The following is a 6,085-nucleotide window of genomic DNA, read 5'->3' as shown; positions in this document are numbered from 1 at the left end:
GGTATGTTCGTGAGTTTCATACATATATCAGAAGTCACCAAACTGTACTTATATTTGATGTGCTTTATTTTACATCAATTATACTTCAATAAAGCCATTTAAATTTAAAAAAAAACTGATGCCTAGGATCCATCCCATATTAATAAAGTGAGAATTTCAGTAGGTCATGCACTCAACAGTATTTTTTAAGTATTACCAATTCTAATGTGAAAATGGTAAAATATTAAAATTGAAATAGTATTGGTCAGACTGTGGGGTAGGAAGAAAAGTCATAGGTAGTAGTATTTTTTAGATTCGCTTACCTCCTAGCAACCAACGCCCAGACCCGTTTCAGCACCCCACCCCAAATTCAAGTCCCTATCTTCACTCAGACTGTCTGCCTCATAGTAGAACACAGGTTGTGTTTCTGAGAAACAGAAGGTGTAATGCATTAAATCACTATCAGGTATGTTATTGTAGAGTCAGGCTTTTTAAGAATCCACCAAAGGAATCCAGTCTTATCAGGGGATCCACTAGAATTGTAAGCAAAATTTTATGTGAATATGCATTTTTCCATGGGGACAGTTCATAGTTTTTAGCAAATTCTTAAAGACACCCAAAAGACTAAGAACCACCATGCAAGTCATATTAGGAAACACTGCATGAGAACTCTGGGTGCAGGGTACATGGAGTGGATGGACATTGAAAAGAAAAGAATAGACACCAAACATATTGGGAAACTAAGTCACCAATCGGCCGAGGGCAGGCTGGAGTTGACTGACTGACAACAACCATTCTTGCCTAGGTCTATATGTCAGACTACTCTGTTTGCAGAGGCTCTGGCCCCTCTCCAGCTGGCTCACAAACTAATCGGCCTGCTCCAGAGACTGGTTGGGCCGTGCCTTTTCCAGTTTAGCAGACAGGACTTCCTGAGGCTGAGATCTGGTGGGCCCTCAACCCCTCTGCTCTAACCATATCAATACCAGTGGTTTTTCTAGTCTTTCCCAAAGGCATGTCAGTGCCTGTGGGCTACAATGGGCTGTGGAGAAGAAAATGTTCTTTGAGGATAAATTACATGTTTATCTGGACTCACTTTCAGCCTAGGCCTGGGTCCTTAGACAAGAAACTTCCCAACTTCAGGATATCTTTTAGGGACATAGGACCCAAAGAGTCCAATAGGGAAGTGTCTTCTGCCTTCATAATAATTACTGTCAGCAGTACTAGGAATAATTTCTTTTTTTTTTTTTTAATTTTTTTTTTTTTTTATTTATGATAGGCACACAGAGAGAGAGAGAGAGAGAGGCAGAGACACAGGCAGAGGGAGAAGCAGGCTCCATGCACCGGGAGCCCGACGTGGGATTCGATCCCGGGTCTCCAGGATCGTGCCCTGGGCCAAAGGCAGGCGCTAAACCGCTGCGCCACCCAGGGATCCCACTAGGAATAATTTCTAATAGCCCTTCCAGTTCTAAGATTCAATGATTCAATTTAACATGGAAAATTATTAATGAAAGGATCATGAGATTTACAAAGAAAGGTCACATATCCCTGCCCTCGGTTGAGAAAACAAATCACACAGTGTATCCTTATAAATTTCCTCAAAGACACCAAGAGATAAGAAGTGTCACGTTCCTTCATCCTTCTAGGACAGTCAAGATTATAGGGAATTTTTCCAGAATTATCCATCAGACTTGGAGAAAGTCCTCTGGTCCTCTTCTGTCCACTGAGATGCCTAGTGACCAGATCCCTAGGCCAGCCCTATTCAGACACAGAGGCCTGAGTCCCATTCCATCCCATCAGAAGTCTCGCTGCCATGGGTCACTATTAGAACTCAATTCTCAAAGAAATCAACCACATGTCCACCCCTTCAGTCTCAGGAAGTCCCACTTTTGCAGAGGTAGGTAGGATTGCTTATTTCCATCTTGTAACACTTTGAGCCATTTCATCACCCTTGAGACTTGAAAAGCAAAGCACTTGTCTCTCCACGGGGACAAGTGAACCCCTAGGACTCCAAGACAGAAAGCACTATTACCCTCTTCAAATGGCAACAGGAAAATTGCCTTTCAAGAAATTAGCACCACTGTGTGCCCAGTACTTTTTAAAATACTTTTGAGAACTATTTAATCTATGTATGTTAATGAACTGGATTTGAAATAAAAACTTGAAACTACAAAAAAAAAAACCTAAAGTGACAATGTTTGGTTTCAAAAATATAATAATAAGGAATGCCTGGGTGGCTCAGCGATTGAGCATCTGCCTTTGGCTCAGGGTGTGATTCTGGGTCTGGGGATCGAGTCCCACATCCGGTTCCCTGCAAGGAACCTGGTTCTCCTTCTGTGTCTCTGCCTCTCTCTGTGTGTCTCCCATGAATAAATAAATTTTTTTTAAAAAGAAAAGAAATAGAGCCACAGAGAGGGTGGTACATAACCTGCCTGTGGTCTACAGTTTGCTCAGGATCTGAACCCAGACTGTGAGAGCCTGTAATCTTAGTCACTGCTTCTCCCCACACAGAGGCAAGCCACAAACAGAGCCCAGAAGGACTACTTCAGGGAATGTATGTCAGAAAAAAAAGAATGAAGACAGCAGGATCAGAATATGAAGGGTCTTTGAAGACAGGCAGAGGAATATGAACTTGTGATCAAAGCTAAAAAATTAATGTGTCTTTTTGTGCTAGCATCTACTCTCAGCATTATAACACACATAGGTTCTCCCATGGTATTATCCATGGATGGACTTCGTAGCATCTGGAACCCCCTACAATTTTAGTGTATTGTATCAATGTACATATTTTTGGGAAGAGGAGCTAGAGCTTTCATCAGATTCATATGTGGGCCCATGTCTTCCAAAGGCTAAGAAACTTTGGAGGGTGAATATCAATGGCTAAGTCCCTGTTCACCCATATGGTTGGTGAAACCTTGGGCAAAACTCAGAGCCTACATTTCCTTATCTGTAAAACAGAGATAATAGGGGATCCCTGGGTGGCTCAGCAGTTTGGTGCCTGCCTTCAGCCCAGGGTGTGATCCTGGAGACCCGGGATCAAGTCCCACTTCGGGTTCCCTGCATGGAGTCTGCTTCTCCCTCTGCCTGTGTCTCTGCCCCTCTCTCTGTGTGTCTCTCATGAATAAATAAATAAAATCTAAAAAAAAAAAAAAAAACAGATAATAATGTCTACCTCTCCATAGTAAATGTGGAAGTGTCAAATCACGATATTGTACAACTGAAACTAATATAGCACCATATGTTAACTATACTGAAAATAAAACATAAAGATAGCTCCCTGAGTTAGTTGTGAGAGTTAAATGTCATTATAAATAACATACACAGTCATACCATCTAAAACTCATACCATTAAAATGTAAGAAGACTATAAAAATGTTATGAAACAAATGTGAGTTGTGATCATGAAATCCATGTTTTAAACTTTTTTCCAACAATATAGTGGATTAGAAACCTAAATAACCCTCCTGATGAAAAAAATTAAAATGTTGTATAAAGGAGGGTTGTTGGTGCTTTTTAATTCTTTTTTACTATGCTGCTGAGCTGCCATGAAAGTTAGGAGTATGGCCCTCCCCCAAAATGAAGTGAAACCAGGAACTATGGAAAGTAAATGCACAAATTATCTTTAACCCTCAGGGTGCCTGCCAACACCTGCCCACCATAACATCCTCCTTCCCTGTCTGCATAGGACATATAGGAGACAGATAAATCCCAGGGCCTCTCCAAGATGGGAACATTAATATGAGACCCCAAAGGATTATAACTACAGCACAAGGACTAATATGAAACAAACACTAGCACCCAAAAGGGAGGAGAGTTAAAACTTCCTATGTCAATTCTGGCCCTGGGAAAAAGGGGCAAATAAAATTTCCTTTAAGAATTCATAATTTGAAAAAAAAAAAGAAAAAGAAAAAAAAAGAATTCATAATTTGTAGGGCACCTGTTAAGCATCTGCCTTCTGCTCAGGTCATAATCTCAGGGTCCTGGGATCCAGCCCCGCATCAGGCTCCCTGCTCAGTGGGGAGTTGGCTTCTTCTCTCTGCCTCTCCTGCCCTGCTCCTGTGCGTGCTCTCTCTGCTCTTTCTCTCTTTCACTCAAACAAATAAATTAAAATCAAAGAAAGAAAGAAAGAAGAAAGAAAGAAAGAAAGAAAGAAAGAAAGAAAGAAAGAAAGAGAAAGAAAAAGAAGAGAAAGAAAGAAAGAAAGAAAGAAAGAAAGAAAGAAGAAAGAAAGAAAAAAGAAAGAAAAGAAAAGCAAGAAAGAGGGGAACCTGGCTCAGTCAGTAAAGTGTGTGACTCTTGATCTTTAGGTTGTGAGTTTGAGCCCCATGTTAGGTGTAGAGATTAAAATAAAATCATTTTTTAAAAAATATTTTATTTATTTATTTATTTATTTATTTATTTATTTATTCATGAGAGACACAGAGAAACAGAGAGAAGGGCAGAGACATAGGCAGAGGGAGAAGCAGGCTCCCCGTGGGGAGCCCAATGCAGGACTCAATCCCAGGACCCCCGGGGATCATGCCCTGAGCCAAAGGCAGATGCTCAACCACTGAGCCACCCAGGTGTCCCCTTAATAATAAAAATCTTAAAAAAAAATTCATAATTTGCAAGCCAGCTCCCTCATGAAATAGGAAGTCAAATCACATTACTTATGTAATCTTAAAATCCTCAAGTAAAGAATTTAATTTAAGGTGGTATGGGTTAGTAGTACCAGAGCATTATTGACAGAAATAAATACAAATTGTCTTTGGAGGAACTTGATGTCAACACAGGCCTCAAATAATTCCTACAAATTTCTAGGCAATGTGAGCAGCTCACGGTAAGAAAAGAACCAAACACACAAGGTGACAAGGCACATGAGGGAAAACACATAGAATTGATGTGGCAGAAACAGACCTTCAAAGATATCGGAATCACCAGACGCACAATATAAAATAACCTTAATATGTTCAGAAAATAAAAGAGAAGCTTGATGTATTTGGGAAGTAGTAAACTTGAAAAAGAACCAATTTCTGAAAATGAAAAAACATGCTGATTGAAATTGAAAATTCAGCAGACTAATCATCAGGTTAGAATGGCCAATGTAGGGATCCCTGGGTGGCGCAGCGGTTTAGCGCCTGCCTTTGGCCCAGGGCGCGATCCTGGAGACCCGGGATCGAATCCCACGTCAGGCTCCCGGTGCATGGAGCCTGCTTCTCCCTCTGCCTGTGTCTCTGCCTCTCTCTCTCTCTCTCTCTCTCTGTGACTATCATAAATAAAAAAATTAAGAATGGCCAATGTAACAGCTGAAAGACATAGAACCTGTAAATTCTAAACAAAAAGAGGCAAGGGCTGGGGATCAATCCAAAAAATGTTTTTAAGAAAATAGAGGGTAGTGCCTGTGTGGCTCAGTCAGTTGAGCGCCCAACTGTTGGTTTGGGCTCAGGTCATGATCTCAGGGTCTTGGGTTGGAGCCCTGCCAGGCTTTGCGCTCAGCAGGGAGTCTGCTGGGGGTCCTCACCCTTTCCCTTTCCCTCTGCCCCATCCCCTGCTCACACGCACTCTCTCCCTCTCTCTCTCAAATAAACACATCTTTAAAAAACTTTAGGAAAAAAAATAGAGGGGGGGAAGTACAAAAATACAATGCACATTACAAGCTGAGAAAAGTAAATTCATCTCAATGAACAAATTCAGAGATAAAAGATGTCAGATCAAATAAAAGAACAAAACCCAATCATGTTCTGTTTACAAAAGGCAGATCTAAAACATCAGAACACAGATTGACAAAGTTGGGGAAGAGGAAAACTAGGTTAAATAAATAAATGAAAGTGATATCAAGGGAAAAAGCATCACTAGAGATAAGGAGGGTCATTATATAATGATAAAGTTCAGTTCACCAGAGGGAGGGAGATAGGACGTTTCTAAACTGGTACGCATCTAATAACATAGCCTCAAAATGCTTTGGACAAATTTGGAGAAATGGAGAAATCCACCATCCTATGATGGGCTATATTAACACACCAATCCTAGTAATCAATAGGTTAGGTAAACAAACAAAAATTCAGTAGGAAGATGGGAGATTTGAACCATGTCATTAATAAGTTCTATATGTCCCAGTCATCTATTTGTC

The 6,085-nt window shown here is 40.7% G+C and overlaps 1 protein-coding gene across 1 annotated transcript in view; it reads right to left on the bottom strand.

Moving 5' to 3' along the window:
- TRIM63 (tripartite motif containing 63) overlaps positions 1-6,085 on the bottom strand; it is a 67,824-nt gene that overhangs the window by 61,297 nt on the left and 442 nt on the right. The gene's annotated exons all lie outside the window — the stretch shown is intronic.

This window comes from Canis aureus, chromosome 5 (genome assembly GCF_053574225.1).
Source record: "Canis aureus isolate CA01 chromosome 5, VMU_Caureus_v.1.0, whole genome shotgun sequence".
Taxonomy (NCBI): Eukaryota; Metazoa; Chordata; class Mammalia; order Carnivora; family Canidae; genus Canis; species Canis aureus.
Note: the sequence above shows the minus strand (reverse complement) of the source record. Positions and strands in the feature narration are given on the sequence as shown.